This window comes from Ambystoma mexicanum, chromosome 2p (assembly GCF_040938575.1).
Source record: "Ambystoma mexicanum isolate Mex_15411 chromosome 2p, UKY_AmexF1_1, whole genome shotgun sequence".
Classification (NCBI taxonomy): domain Eukaryota; kingdom Metazoa; phylum Chordata; class Amphibia; order Caudata; family Ambystomatidae; genus Ambystoma; species Ambystoma mexicanum.
The window spans coordinates 1446466041-1446482373 of record NC_090923.1 but is presented as its reverse complement, the minus strand read 5'-3'; the positions used below and the strand labels follow the sequence as shown (position 1 = coordinate 1446482373).

Sequence of the window (16333 nt, the reverse complement as noted above, 5' to 3'; positions counted from 1 at the left end):
GCCGCTAGCAACTCTGTTTTTCATCAATGTTGGCCTCTCCCTCCAGCCGACCTTCCGGCTTCAGCTTAGGTAGAAGGGGGTGAGAAGTTTTGCTTCCTGAGACCGGGTGATCAGGGTCAGGAGGCTTGGGATCGACATCCAATTTCAGACCAAGTTTGTACAGTTGATTTTTAGGATTGTGAATCAGCATAATCGAGTCAGAGACCTTATAGTGGATTCGGAAGACATTTGCATTAGGACATTTAAGAGGCTACACAAAAATCAAAGTCTTCGGAGATTGGGACTCTCAGGGAAGGTATTTGGTGTAGCATAGGTAGAAGCTCCTAGCGATTGACCCACTTTTTTCTCTTCGGTTGGCAAGTTCTTTTAATGGCAAAAGTGTATGTGTCCAAGTTTCCCCCTGGTTGCACCGAATCAGCAACCAGAATAGCTGGTGAGCGCGGATCAACACCTCGTTTTGTTCCCTCAGGGGTTGAGCAGGCATTCTGCCTCCCTTTACCGTGACTGTGCTCAATCAGGGTTTCCACTTCAGCCACAGAGTCATCCACCAAATCATTGCTGTTGGTTAACTTTTCACTGGCCAGTATCCAGCTGGTTAAAGTGCCAGATCTTTTATCCGATCTTTTCTGACGAGCACACTTCTTACAGGCTCTTTTGGATTTTTTTCCCCTGATTACCAAAATCCGATAGGGAAATACCCGACTTTTTTTTTCTCAAAAATGTGTTTTTGGTGGCCTTGCTAGCCTGTCATTTCTGTCTTCGTGACGGATAAGTTGGGGAGTGCACTGAACCCTCCCCACTGTCCACGGCCGCCAAGAGGATCACAATCACATCCCCCTTTGTTGCTTTATGTGCCACAGCTGGACGGGCCCCTTCTTCTTTTGCATTGTCACTTGTTTGACCACTAGTCAACAAGATTATGCGAGGGTGAGGGGGAAGGAGAGGGGGAGACTTAGTCCTAACAGAAAAAGGGCACTCCACTTCAGCCTCTGTCGAGTTGTCACTTATCCATTCACAGAGTTTGAGCAGTATCTTCATTGCAAACTGGAGGGCTAACAAGCATTATTGAATCTCTGTAAACTGATCACTGGCACCGAAGCATCCAAGTCAGGGCACATATTCAGTGAATTAGATAACCTAGTAGAAGGACGCCGTTCCTTTTGGGCATAGTCTTTACACAATGCCAGTGGATCCTCTAGATTGCGTTACATGGTGATTTAGATTTCCCACTCTTCTGGATTCAATAGCAGAGATCCAGGAGGTTATTAGAGCTAGCTTCTTGCTCTATAATATCAATAGGGGCCGGCAAGTCGGGGAACTCACCCTCAATGTTGTTGATTTGTGTCATGACTTCAATACAAGATACTTGGAAAAAGGGCATTATTAACTAAGGGGGTGCTTCGTTTGAATGAGCTGGGAAATTGTTCCCCTCCGAAGTTAGCCTGTTCTGCAGGCGCGAGGCATTGGCTGCTATGCAAAAGGCCTTGCTCCGTCACCAGGTTCTTCATCATAGTCATCCCTGGATCCCACAGCAACAAAATCCTGCCTTTGGCCAAAAGCTTGAAGGGTCACAAGGCATCATGGAACCCTGTGTTAGCTGGTACACTGCAGCAACTACATTTGTTTCACAAATTGTTCCGAAATGTCAAGTCAGAATCCATTTGTGTGAACTAAAACTTGAGTCAATCATATCGGGCTATTACAAACATTTTGCTCCTTGTTACAGAATTTTTTTTATATCCTCTTTTTTTATAATTCCCTGCTGCTCATCGAAACACCTACAAATCCGCATTCTTGTACTTTCAACAGGGGCTACCTCACCCCTATCCTAGAAGGAAACCTGGACATTCATTTAGCAGAACCAGATTTAAGCTACGAAAGTCTTGAATGAATGCGTTACATTTCTCCCCAATGTATCTTGCATGCCCAAAATACTGATATTGATGATGCGCCAAAGTTTTGACAGGATTCCAGATTATTTTCTACACGGAAAGAGGAACCAGTAGTACATTACTGAAAAGACAGATTGTTTTCAGATGCTATTTATAATTGAACCATTTTTTTTATCTATGTCATAATTTTCTCTTGACTACAGCTTGCGTTTTTCTGTCGTCATGTGATGGTCTCGATTCCAGCCATTGTTTCTGACCTGCTCTTAGCTGCCACCAGAGTCTTGTGAATTTTGGCAAACCTTTGGTGTAGAACATAGGGATTCCATCATAATCTTCACATTTTAGACTTCAAGGCAGTGAACTGAATAGGTGTATCATACTGAGGCTAGTTTAGGCTACTTGAAAGAGCACAGTCCTTGAAGGGACTATACACTCACAAAACTAACTTAAGGGTATAAATTACAACTTACTCGAAATGTTTTTATTTATAGACTACAGGTATATTACAGCAACAAAGTATCAAATGCGATGCTCATCTAATAACATGAAAATCTTGATCAAATGTGTAAGCGTGAAACACGTCTGCTTTCCATTGCCAGGATTGTATCCTCATGCTACTGAGAGGAACAGTGGAGAGTTGAAACAGTGTATATAGGAGAGCCAGATTTTTGTGTTTAACCGATCTTCGATCAGTCTGACCCCAAAGAAATTCAATCTTTCTACTCTGGAATTGTAAAGTAATAATTGCGTTTTTTCCTGGAGTGGGACAGAGTCAGTTGGACCCTCCCTACTATAAAACATTGTGTGAGAGAAAAAAATCAATTGCGGTTGAAGTGCATGATCTTTGTATTTTTTTTTATGTAATATTTTCATTACTTTGGCTAATAAACCATGACAATGAAAAATCCTATTTTAAAACTTGTAGTGCTTAACGTCGTATAAGACAGTCAAGCGTGGTCATTTTAAGTAATACCTAACATTTTGAGCAATGCAAGAGCCAGGGCCTGCGGCCAAAACAAATGGGTCCATACAAGCATGTTGAGTGGGAAACACTTATCTGCTCTAAAGGTGGAGAAGTGAGAATATGACAGAAATAAATTGATTGAGTTATCGGTTAGAGGACTGTTAAAAGATAAAAGTGGAACCACCCACTTTCATATATACTTTCATATGACTCTACAGACAAGAAAGCAAAGCATTTCATCACAGCCGGTGAGTCGAGGGGAGAGCCGAACTGTGTTGAACAAAAGTAGCAAGTGGCTAATTGAACTTTGAATGAACAAAACTATGCATAAGAGAATCGGGGAAGCCAGCATAAAAGAATCAAACACCACGTGGGTGTTCACTTGAGAAAAGATGGCCGATTAGCCCGCTATTTTTTTTATTTTTTTGATATTGAATGTTTATTGGTTATTTCTTATTTATTCACAAGAAGAAAAAACAGCAATTTACATTGTCGTTCATCCTCCTATAGTCGCAAAAAAAGAAAGAGAAAGCATGAGGGGTGGTGAAAAAGAGGCATCATGAAGTGAAAGTCAAGTCACACAGAAATAACATTAAATACCAATGGGCAGGTCAGGTTTCGTCGACTTTTACATTGCCCTCTATTAAAACCAAACCAACTGTATCTCTCATTCAATTTAAAACACAGAAACCTTCACGAGTAGCTCCACCCCTAGTCATCAACTTCTACTCACATGACATTCAACAACTAATGACTAATCACTTCCAACTCTACAATAACAAGTTCCACCAATTTCATCACCGCTATAGCATGACAATGTCTTTCCCCCAGCAATATTATTATTATTAATTATTATCCAGTCCCACCATTCTCAATTGGACATTGCTGACAATTCTAAAGCAGTTAATTTCAACCTTTCTCGGCGCAATTCTGTCAGTGTACTAGAGGAAGTGGCAAGGTGGAAGAGTGTTTACATTGGGCATCTTCTGGTCTAATCATCCTTCTCGATAACTGTACCTCTTTAGTGGCCAAGATGTTTAGGCGACATCTGAGTAGTAAATCCATGTAATGTGAAGAAGGAAACTTCAAGAGGTATGTGGGAGGATCATTAAGGCTACTACGTTCTCTATCCAAGCTTGGTCTCAATATATCCATATTTCTCCTATTGCATGTTTCAATCCAATCCGTCTCCTGAAATCTTTTCTTCACCTTCTGCGGGCTTGAGGTACGGTCATCAATCTCAATCCCCCTCTCACTCAAGATTGCCTCGATCTTTCCTCTCCGCCCAGTTAATCCATGATCAAATGTGGAATTCTCTCATTTCAAAAAAATGTTCCATAATTTCTGCCAACCTGCATTTCCTATACAGAGTTATCGTCTTCCAAAGCATTGACTCCAATGACAGCAGGCGTTGCTCGTGCCTAAGTGTTGTCATGGCCAGGGAACCCAGGAGTCTATCAATCCTATGCCAAAATAGACCCTCCAATAGGGACCATACTTTCCAATGCATACTCCGCATTGCCTCAGATCCATACGTCAACACTGGTATCACTTTCTGCTGATAGAATGTTAAAATTGGTGATAGGCAGTATTTGCAATATTTATGGATCATCACCTTCCCTTGTGTAGCCAAATTCGTAGCCTTCAGTCTAAGGGACTCATAGTGAGCTCTCATCTATGTTTTTGTTAATTATCACCCCTAGACATGCCATAGATTCCACCACATCAAGGGCCTTATTCCTAACATTCGAATTAAAGCCCCCTTTAGAACATTAAACTTATCAATCCTTCTCTGAGTCCTACTGGAGTAAGATCCAGAAACACCAAATCATCAGCGTAAATGATCCAGGGAATTTCCATACCATTTACCTTCAGAGTGAAAGCTCCAACTCCTGCGAGATTCCAAGATCCAAGATAGATAGGCTGAATAAAAGCGGCGCTAAAGCACACCCCTGCTTTAATCCACGATGTGTCACAATTATTTTGACAATATTTTGGCAATATCCCAGCCTCAGACAGCCGGATCTGCACTGAGGTGTCGGCATAGAGCGCCCTGATGCCCGCAAGCAGATCAACAGGGCAGTCCCAGTCTCAATTTTTGAGGAGCTCTCGGTTCACAGTCAAAGGCCTGCTCTAGGTCCATAAAAGCCATATAGACGCAGGTCTTTGACTCGAGAGCACGTTGTTTCAAAATACCAAGCATGAAAAGATTAAGAGAGGTTCCAACACCTTTTAGAAATCCAGTCTGCCTGGGATCCAGCCTGCCAGTTTTGCTGGCCCATTCTTCGAGATCGCGTAGCAAAATGGTAGCAAAAAGTTTCCACAGCGAATCAAGAAGGGTGATCGGGCGATAGTTTCTAGGATTGCTCCGTAAATTGGCACCACAATGGCTTCCTGCCACGTCATTGGAAGGAGTTTTGTTTGCAGGATTTGCTAAAAGAATCGACATTGCTAGATTTCCGCAGGCCACTGGGTTATCCTTGAACATTTTTATTAGAAATGCCATCAGGGCCCACTGCCCTTGAGGAGCGGAGTCTTCTTATCATCTGCTCTATCTCCTCTCTATTCACCTTGATGGCCCAGTTACAACAGCGCTCTTTCGGGACGGTATCCCCCCTGGGTCCTAGCACCAGCAAAAAGAGCAGAGTAACGAGCAATCCAGAATTCCTCATTAAGTTGAGCGAGCATATAGCATGATCTAAACTGACTGCCATTGTTTAATAATTCCCAGAGGTCACAGGTATTTTTTGGCACACTGCTTCCAGCATTACCTCGGCATCCCTCTGGGCTCTTAAACTTCTTGTAGCTATAAATCAGTTTCAAAACTTTTGGTAATGCTTGCTTACTAGTTCCAGTGTATTTGATTTATGAAAGGACTTAATCTTTCTAATATCCGCTCCAAGTTTTTTACTCGCCATAAAAACCCTACGATCAAAAGTGTGTTTAGAGCGGATATCTCTACTTTAATTATGTCTAGACTGCACCATGGAGTCTTTGAGAATCTTTTTTTTTTAGACTTGTTCACGTCTATCGGGGCTATCACAGTCCTAATGCCCAATTTCCCACAGCCTATTAGTGAGATAGCCACCAGGTCATGGTCACTTAATGTCTGCTTGGCTATTTCGAATTTCGTAACTCTCTCAGCTATATTAGCCGACATGAAGCAATAGTTCAAGAAAGACCTATGCAAAGCTTTGCCCCAAGTGCAGGCTCCTGATATGTCGCCTGCTACCTGTCCATTTAGCATAAATAGGTCACAAGTGTTAGTTTGTTGTATCCATTGCAACGCTCTTCCAGATAGCTCACACTCTCTCCGTGGAGATCCACTCTCATCCAGCAGGCGCACATTCAAAATTCTGCATCGTATGATGTTCATTAATTCCCCTTCACTCAAAATTTTGTAAGTCACATCCATTATTAATCTTACAAAGTTCAGCTTTTATCGCACGTCAACCCTCCAATAAATGTTTATCAATAGAAAGATCTTTCCTTTTAGAGATCTCTCTCTCTGTCTGTCGAGAAAGAGAGAGAGAGAGAGAGAGAGAGAGAGAGAGAGCTTTATAATCTGGATGTATGGGCTTAGGCTTTCTTCGCTTATCACTGTAAAGCATGCATCCACTTTTATCAGGTTTAAAAGTCCTGAATAGGGCCTGCCCAGGATACCCTTGCCAGCAGGGTTTAAATGAGGTACATAAGCATCTCAGGCAGGGGGAGTTCTAAGCCAGGTTTCCTGTAGGCATAAGCCCAGTTTGTTAAGCTTTTCATTAAATAATGGTTTAAAACCACGCACGTTCCATGATCCAATGCAAAGATTGGGTTCCAATGCAGTAGCAATAGTCTATTGATTAGTCGAGGAGGCCAGCGCACCGGCTAACCAATCCCAGTTTGGTTCTGCCACTCCATTTACATAACCATCTATGTGCTCAGAGCCAGTCTTCTTGCACCCATTGCGATTATCAACTGTACATTTTAGCAGGGGCGGTACATCTAGGTTATCCAGCCTCTGATTCTTGGTACCTAGCTCACTGTTCTTCATAGACCTTCTGCCAAACAAACCTGTTTGATCACATTGGCAACTGAACCCCCTTTGATTAGTTCCATCTTCATATTTCCTTTTTGGTTGGTATTTATTTTTTTGGTTGGTATTTATTGTTCAATTCTTCCTTGGGAAATTACACCTGCTTTTTTCTTCTCCATTCTTCAAAATCTCTCAAGTCATCGCCTAATGGCCAAAGTTTGTAACTCAAAGATAACAGTTTGTTCTTAATTTTAAGAGAGACTAAGTGAAGAATCACCCAATCTATCTTGTTTTCTGTGGCAAACACAACCACTTTTATGTCATCCGAAGTTATGTCTTGAAATGCAAATACATGCTGAAAGAGCTTCATCACGTTGTGACGATTCAGGATCAGAGGATTTGGACCTTCTAAGATCCTTTATAGATGGACTTTACGATTTTCCTTGGGACAGATCTTCCCCTCGAGACCAATCCTTTTTGGGCGCACCAATTTTGCTTTCGGGTTACCAGCTGATTTTTAACGTTGTCTTTTCTCTTCCATTGTCAAAAATTCCTCCTCAGAAAGATTGGTTTGAACATGCTTAGTTTTGTTGCTTATGTTGCTCCGCTCTAGAGGGGCAGAATTGCGGACAATTAAATGTGCCCGTCTTTCAATTTCCACCCACTCCGACTGGCTCAAATTGTTCCATTCGTTATCATCCTGCTCTTGATCGATGATTTCAAGAAGATCACTTAAGAATGTTTCATCCACTATGTCAATTTTCTCCACGGGATTATTAGATTTCCTTTTTCCTCTAGGGCTCCTGTGAGCAGATAATCAACATCTTTCAGGGTGGAGCAAAGTTCTTCCATCGGTCTTTTCAGCGGTTGCTTCATAGTAAGCTTAGGAGGGGTCCTGAGATTCTGCAAAAAAGCCCTTGATCCATTGGATTGACCCTTCTTAGCCAGTTGATTCTTAGACTTCTTGCTCATAGCACCAGCGGCTTCTTTTGGCCCCATCATCATAGCCTCTACATTAGGCTTCTCTTTAAATATAGAGAAGATGTTCGTCTCCTTGTCTGGTGTACTGTTGATAGGTGGTTCAATAGATGGAACGTCAATTACTTCCTTGAGTTCTTTGGCAGGACCCAATTTCAGCTTATGAGAGGGCCCAGTCTGTTCTTCTTTCCACTTGGAACACATCCATTTACAGTCCTTCAAGAGGGCTTCCAATAGGAGGGATTTATCAATTGACTATTCGTGCGATATCGCACAAGCAATTCTGCCATTGTAGTGAGGTTTCCGATTCCCTGTTTAAGCGCTTTTCTACTTTGAAAGCCAGCCCTTCGAAAGAGCTAATTTTTATTTGAAACACCGCAATCAGAGTCGCTTGATCTTGGAGAGAGCCATGGATCAACTCATAGTTTGGTAAAAGGGATTAAAGATGTTGACACTGCAGTCACGATCATCCGCTGGGTCCATCTCTTGAGTTATTTTTCGGCCATTTGGCTTTCCGCAACTTGAATTACCACAACTGGAGGCAGAGGAATCACTAGAGGCATTAGACATGCAGCCAGTTGCCCTGGGATAAGTCATCTGTGGGGCTGCCTCAAAAGCTGAATCAGGCATCCGGCAATCCATCTTCCTGGTCTCCGTTAGGGAGAATTCTTAAAAATGTGCCAATTCCTACCACCTTCAGCTCTGTTGCTAAACTTTGGGACTTTCAATTCAATGTGTTTTCTGTGTTCGTTTCTTTTGGTTATGGAGTCTGACCACCTCCATAGGCATCTTTTACAATTGTGTCACACAGCACCTTTAGTGCAGTGCCACAGGGAAGTCTTCCAGATTTCCCAAGGTTTAAATACCTTCTCTGGGATCAACTACTGTTTCCCAGAGCAGTAAAGTGAATATTGACTTTAGTTAGTATTGTAACTTTCTAGACCCAGCACACACTATCTTCCAATAGAGTGCTGGAGGAGTTACTTAGTATCCCCTTTGTCTAACTTCTTATGTAGCATATTATATGTTACCCTTTCCCCAATTGACGAGCTGGTGGCAGTGGTTTCGTTTTGAACTACCTTGGTTTGCATTTACTGCGACCGTTCGCTGCTCCGGTAAAGTATTTATTTAGATTTATATAGTGCTTTAAGCCAAAGCGCTTTACATGAGGAACAAGAAATTACAACAAGCAATACATAACATTGAATCAAACCAGAAAACAGTACAGGGAACAATTTACATTATTGGTGAGGTTAAGTGCATGTGGAGGGCTGGAGGAGCCATCTTTTTTAAAATGGCGTTCAGCGATCTTTGCTAAAATGGTGCCCAGTCTTTTTTTCGCCAGGTCTTTGTGGGAAGGTCCTTCTAGAGAATCTCTCTGCGTGCCAAACCAGGTTTGGTCTCTTTGTTCATTCGCCTTTGGCAGGCTTCATGAGGGATACCCGCCTCTGGCTCCAGAGTGTCTGTGGTAGGCAGGAAGTGAGGGAGGTGCCCGAAACTCCCTGTGCTTAGTCTCCTAGGAGACCTGAATGCACTCTGTGATGATTGGCTGGCTAACTTTCCGGCAAAGGACAGTTGGGTGGGTGACAGCTAGGCTGGAATGAATGGGAGAGAACAGAATAAAAGGCAAGTCTTTTGGCTTGGAAGGCAGAGTCAACCACTGGACGAAGGAACCGAAGAAGAGCTTGAAGAGGACGGCTGCTGCAACTCCTGGACCGTTGGTTTGCCCGGTGAAGCCCTGCTGCAGGTCTGAATCGCCAAGTTTGCATCGGCAGAGAAGCCCCTGCAAGGGCGATTTATCCCTTGGAGTTGGTGGGACCAATCAACTCCAAAGTAAGTCACCTGGACACCCATCTCGGAGCTGGTTGAATTTCCTCAGGGTTGCTGCAGGAAACAGGTGTGAATAGCCATCGGTGCCAGCCGGCAATGAGGCAAGAAGCCCTAGAGAGGGACACCAGATTGGGTGCGGTACTTTTGAGCTGCCCTAAAGCTTTTGAAAGATCCTCCAGACTCCCACGAAGCAGGACTGACCAAGCCTAAGTCCCCTCAGCAGAGTGCGGGACCCAAGAAGTAAGGACAGTCCACCATGACAGCCAGGAACCGTGCTCATTGCTATTTGCTGTACCGCAAGGAGCTGAAACGCAAAATAGCCACTGAAAGTGAAGTTTGCCGGTTGCCAGTTTTGAAAGTCCCAGTGCATTGCAGGAGTCCAACTTCCTCCCTCTTGTCCCCACGACTGAGGCCCAGGAACAGTGAGATCTGCAGAACTGCACAGGAACAGAAGTCATCAGCTGTGTATTTTCTTCTTTACCCATGTACTCTGAAATACATCTAACAGAACTTACCTCTTACTGTAGAAGTGCTTGTAACTTCCACAACTCACAAGTCTAATCAGCTGGTGGCCCTACATTTGATTCTTCTTTTTATCAAAGACTCCTAAGAACTTGTGCAAAGACTTTCCCATTTACTTACCTGAAGCGCTGCATCCTATGCAAAGACTTTTGCCCATTGACTTTGGCTTAGCCTATTGAATTGAATGACTTTTCTATTTGCTATCTGAAAGTATTTGCCCTGCTTAAGAAATTGATGATCTCTTGTGCTCGAATAAGCTTTGCCTTTTACCAACTTTTTAAGTGTTCTGAATGAATGCCAACAGTAAGATATGAATATCCCCAGCCCCCTTGTTACTGAAGTCACCTGTGGGTGTAGGTTGTGTCTGTTGGTCATCCCAAAAGGGTCTTGCCTGATTCAGAAACTCAGTGTACAGTATTTACGTATATTTGTGTGTTACTAGTATATTGCCCCCTTCTAAAGAAGGCTTTATAACTGACCGATACATAAATTAATAATTGTTTATGCAAGAAACCTTGAGTGTAAGAGTTTATTTGAATACCTGTAACTGTGAATCTTTGTGTAACTCCACTACTGCTCACATTTCCCCTCTTGAGATAAGCCTGGCTGCTCAACATGCTACCAAAACTGTGTAGTACAAGCTTATACCAAAGGTTGGGTTGCCTATACCTGTAGTCATAGTTGCTTGTAGTGTTCCCAGAGGGTACTACATTCAAACTTTGCCTAACAGTCTCCCACCCGTGTAGAGCTAGCTAGACGACCTACTTGTTGCAAGGAATGTAAATTAGTGCCCCCTAGGTCACCATTTGATAAGTCAAGATCCAAGGCAGTTAGCCTGTCCCGAATTGTTGCCAGATTTTTTTTGAGTGGACATTTTTGCTGTAATATCAGTTAGGTCACGTGAGAGCTGTGCAGCCAAGTCAGAGTTTTATTTTTAAGGGGTATCTTCAGTGGGTTCGCCAATTCAATTGGTGACTAAGTCCATCCTCTCTCCCTTCCCTTTCCATTTCATTAGCTTCAGTAACAGTCGCTCTCTCCGTCTGTGACTATGTGCTCCCCATAGTCACACTCCTTGAGGCAATCAGCTCCCATAAGTGTCATTTGGCATAAAACGCCTGCTTGTGTTTTAAGCAGGCAGTAGTCTTCATTTTTACCCCTTCCCAGTGCAGGGCCATGCCTTGATTAGGACTTTCCAATCAAGGGCTTTGCAGCTCTTTTAAGTAGAGTCCGATAGGGCGTTGGATTTGAGCAAGTCCCCAGTCTTGGCAGAGCATCCAGGCGCTCCTTCCTCAAGGGGCCGATGGTCGGTTGGAATTAGACTCGGGGTCATGCCATTGCCACTCGAGTGCGGTGGCACAGGCCTCAGGTTCATAGATACTCTGTCATAGGGCTCCTTGTTGCCCCCCCGAGCAGTAGCCTTAAGGCTCTTATTGTGATCCTGAGCCTTAGGCAGCAGCCTTTCTTTGGACTTCAGATTCTCCCCCTCTGGATATATGGGGCATCCCCCCCATGCCCAAACATTAGCTGGAACGCTCCGCTTCCGCAGACGCCGATTCCCTGCTAGCTAGTAGAAGCGGCTGAGGGTCATTAAGGGCATTTTGTCTATTTGATGCCTCGTTCGTGTGTTCTCAGCAGTTTTTTTCCGGTGGCATCGTTACGGGGCTTCCAATCACAAACAGAGAGTCCATTCATCACTTCTTAATTTATCAGATTGATATCCAACTAACAAGCAATCGGCCTGCCGTGGGGCTGGACTGAATAGCCACTCTTCCAGTGTTTCTCACTCCGTTGGCACACTACCTTTCAGTAGCACCCCCTAAGTCTCACCACAAAGGTCTCAAATGCAAGTTTCCCCAGTATGGCATATACAGAGTGCGGTTAGATCTGTGAGTAGACTTTCACAAGTCGACAGGCCTCTCTTTGCAAGAAGCTTCACTTGCCAGTTTTCATACATGGAATCAGTTAAAAGGGGGATTCCACAGTCAACTGCTGTCAACACTCACTGTGATACAAGTAGGATAGAGTTCCACCAGGTAAGGTTGCACACCAGATGGCGACCGGCGACCAGCCGACCACTGAACACCGAACACTTTCAGAAAACACTTGGCGCAATCGCTTTGCGAAGAAGAACAGGTTATGAGGAAACGCCTCCTGGCGTTGTTAAAGGAGCATACACCAGCATTTCTTTGTTTGATGACTTCGCTCAGGTGCTCACACCAGTGTTTGATGGCTTCTCTCAGGGGCTCTCAATGGAATAACAGTCTTGAATTCAAGCAGTACTCCGTTAGCAGAATAGCAGCCAGGTAGCACCAGTTCACCAAACACTTTGCAAAAAAACTTCCCCTGCTATTGAACTACAGTAACCAGAAGGCCTATGGAGAAAGGCAAGAAGAGGGGTCAAAGTGGTCATACGGGGGTCGTGTCAAATCCTCCGTACAGTCGAACGTCTTTGAGCAGCATATGATGGGAAAAAAAGGGGAACGAATGTTGGCAAGAGTGAACCTGACAGAGGGATGCTAACAGAAAGGGGCAAAGCCTAAAGTCCCTATGAACAGAAGGTTGACAGTAGTGAATCCTATCGAGGGATGTCCACAGTGAACTTTTCTGCAAAAGGTGGACAAAGTGAACCCGGCAGAGGGAGGCCGACAAACAGGGGTGAATAACGTGCTGATGTTTAAAAAGACATTAAAATTGGTGAAAACAAGAATTGCAAGACAAGGAGAGGTAAACTGTCCCAGGTGTCATTTATGATCCGAGCCCGGCCGAGGGAGATATAGGGGTGAAAAATCATCACCCAAATTTCTTTAAAGAGGGAACCGTTTATTTGATTTGTTGAGAACTTTGCGTTTGGGGTGAAGTCGTCACAGGAGGTCCACCCCACCTTTTTGGAATCCCAGGGTGGGGTCAAAATGGATACCACGCATTAAGGCACGCACTGTTTAACAGTTAAACGCACGCCCCCATGGCCATTTGCAAACCGTAGGATCTCGTAATCTCCACGGTACCCATGTAATTACGGACATGCTGGCTATCCATAAAAAAGGATGACAAGCCCAGCTAGATATGTCTCTAAATAGCCTGCATTAATGAATGCAGCTTCAACAGTACGCAACTAGCCATCTGTTGACAATATTCAAAGGTGATTAATAGCCTCTGTTAATTTCACAGTTTAACCACGCGGCCATTGACCAGACCACCTTGATTAAGATCAAGACCCAGAAGGCGCACAACAGGCTCCTTTAAAGAAGAACAGAACATTTCTTCTACGTGCCTGTGACACTACCAATAACTGGCTCAGGTAGGACGTTATCGCGGCACAACATGTAGGTGTGTTGAATCCCTACACACAGACACCAATATCTGATTTTAGCTTTTACTTACTCCCATAGATGTCACACCAAAAGGGTCTGCAAGAGATAACTCCACGCTCCCTTGCCAAGTCCTGAAGACGGCACCAGCACAGCCAACTACCTCGCTCGTGCCAGAAACACCAGAAGTGTCGACTAGATAGATGTGTTATGTAGCTTAACCACATCATAAGTCACTTTGGATACTAACTCTCACAAGTTACTAGCACTACAAGTTGGTAGCCATATGAAGAGACAATATGATGATTTTTGTATGTAATTCTCCTGGAAAAAGGAGCTGAATATTGGTGACATAGATACAGCAGCCCGTATAGGCTGGTTTTAAAAAATCATTAATTGAAAAATAAATTGTCACATATAAGAATGCATATTGGTGTACTCTGTTTTATGCAAAGACCAATGCCATAGTCTTTACTGCGATATTACACTACCGGCAAGTGCCATACAGGTGGGGTAGCCTATGTCCTTGTGTTATAAAACACAATGAGCTCCTTACATCCACCCCGGGCTGATGGGCAGTTGCCTGAGTGGTGGACACCAGTGGGTCAAAGTACACAGTTACGCATCCTTGCAAGTTAATACCTAAATAAAAGTTTTTTCCCGGAATCCTACCTTGCGCCCATACTTCACAAAGCCTAGCCCCAATACTTTTTCACTTAATTCAAGGGCTTCTAGGTAGAGGAAACGTGCACCAATATGTCAATTGGCTGCTTCTCTCTAGTGATCATTTCATTAATGTTTTGAATCATTATTTACTCCACTTTTTCTGCCTCCTCATTTGAGACAGTATTTGGTTATGTGATACAAATGGAAGCACACACTGAACCCATCAGTGCTGCTTAGGGGTCTTGTGCCCGCTAGCCGTCATTTCAATTAAAAAGCAGTCGTCAAATTAAGGCTGCGCACCCTTATTGCTTCACTAGAATCATCATTATAGAAGAGTATGAGGACTTGTACACATTTTTTGAATTGGTAGTTCCTTATTTTCATTTTATGAAGACAGTTTTTCCAATGCTATTTGCTATTTTGTAATCACTGCTGCAGATTGTAGCTATCTGCGGGGCTTTACTTTTTTGTATTAACAAGTTTTGAATGTTTTCTAGTAGATTATTGCAAAATAATTACTGCTCGGGTGCCTCAAGTTCCTCCTATTAGAAATACAAGCAGCCTATGCAGCTTATATCAGAAATATCCCTGTAGTGGCCTTTTGCAATGCTGCATCCTGTGCCTCCATTTTTTCCTTCAACAATCTTACTGTGGCAGACTCTACTGGATTCTGATACACTGTAATCACTCATGCCACATTTGATAGTTGTGACAAAGTCCCATGCTGGAGATTGGGTGATGAGACTGGGTAGCACACAATGTCAAAACATCTAGCAGTCCAGAGTTTGTAGGGCCCCGAGTCCCTAGGTAATTCACAATCTAACAGGGAAAGACAGTAAAGAAGGGTCGCATCAGTTAACTGGCACCCGGCATGGGTAAGCGGGAAAAATGTAATTTATTGGAGCACTGAGGCATTGGGTTAAGATCACTGAATAATCCCTTAGTGCCAGGGACTACCCCCACACCCACCCATTCCTGTAGAGACCTAATTCTACAAACAAGAAAGTGACTGTTGGCTTTACTAGGAAATATGATTTTGCTTTTACACAACCAATCCCTTTTAAAGTTTCTGCTGGCACATTGCCTCGGAGGGGGACCTTGCTTTACCCATGAGAAAACAGCTTGTCAACAGCTTCTCAGCTTTCAGTCTGCATTACTCTATGATATTACAGAGTCCTTTGAGTTGTAGATGGCACTGGACAGCACTTGGTTCTAGCAGAGGTGAGCAGCATTCAATATGTCTCCCCAGGTGGCTGCTTGGAGCTTCTAGTCACGGAACACAGCTGAGAGCTGCACAGCTTCAATGTGCAAATGCTTGAAAAACACAAAGGAAAACTGCCAACCTCTCCAGAGCGATCGTGACACCTAACACAAAGAGAATGAGACAATGATGGCTGGTCCCCATTTTGCAAATGCAAGGTCATGCTGACACATGCTATGCAACAGAGTGGACAACAGCCGGCAGCTTCGCTCTTTAGAAGTAAGGTCCCCAATCACAACGTTCACTTAGCATGGAACCCCAGCTATAAGCAATCCTACAATCAGGATGTCATCATTCCAGCATGCTGCATTATAAAAGGGCACAGTATGTTGGCTCTGGAGTTAGATGGGTAGGTAGGAGAGCATGTGGTGGTGCGGCAAGGAAGTTTGAAGTGTCAATGTGGCAGTGGAGTGGTTGGTGATGGTAAAGGAGGATAAGTAGTTTGCAAAAAAAGAAGTGAGTACAGCAGAGGTGGAGAAAAATGAGAAGTTATCAAGAGGAAGTGGAGGAAAAGGAAATAACAGAGGTGAGAGAACACAAGAGGTGATGGAGTATAGGGAGAGAACGTATCAGGATGACAAAAGAATAGAGGATAAGAAAAACTAGAAGCGGGGATAGGAAAAAGAGCAACTAAGAAGGTGAGGCAGGGAAAAAGAGAACCTCTCTGAGGTAGTGGCACGAAAGTTACAAAGGGGGCAAAAAGGAGAGCCAGTTGTTGACACTAGAGACAGGTAAAGCAGGTAAAAAAAAAGAAGTAAAAGCAGAGCAGAGAGTTGCAAGTGTCACAGAGAAATGAGGGAAAGACAGGCTTCAAGAGGAGAAGCAGTAAGGTGCGATAGCTGAGGAGGAGAGGAGGTGCCAGAGGTCAGGATAAAAACCTGGCAGAAAGCATAA

The 16333-nt window shown here is 43.7% G+C and overlaps 1 protein-coding gene across 6 annotated transcripts in view; it reads right to left on the bottom strand.

Moving 5' to 3' along the window:
• AGAP3 (ArfGAP with GTPase domain, ankyrin repeat and PH domain 3) overlaps positions 1-16333 on the bottom strand; it is a 1746798-nt gene that overhangs the window by 1254839 nt on the left and 475626 nt on the right. The window lies entirely within an intron of this gene.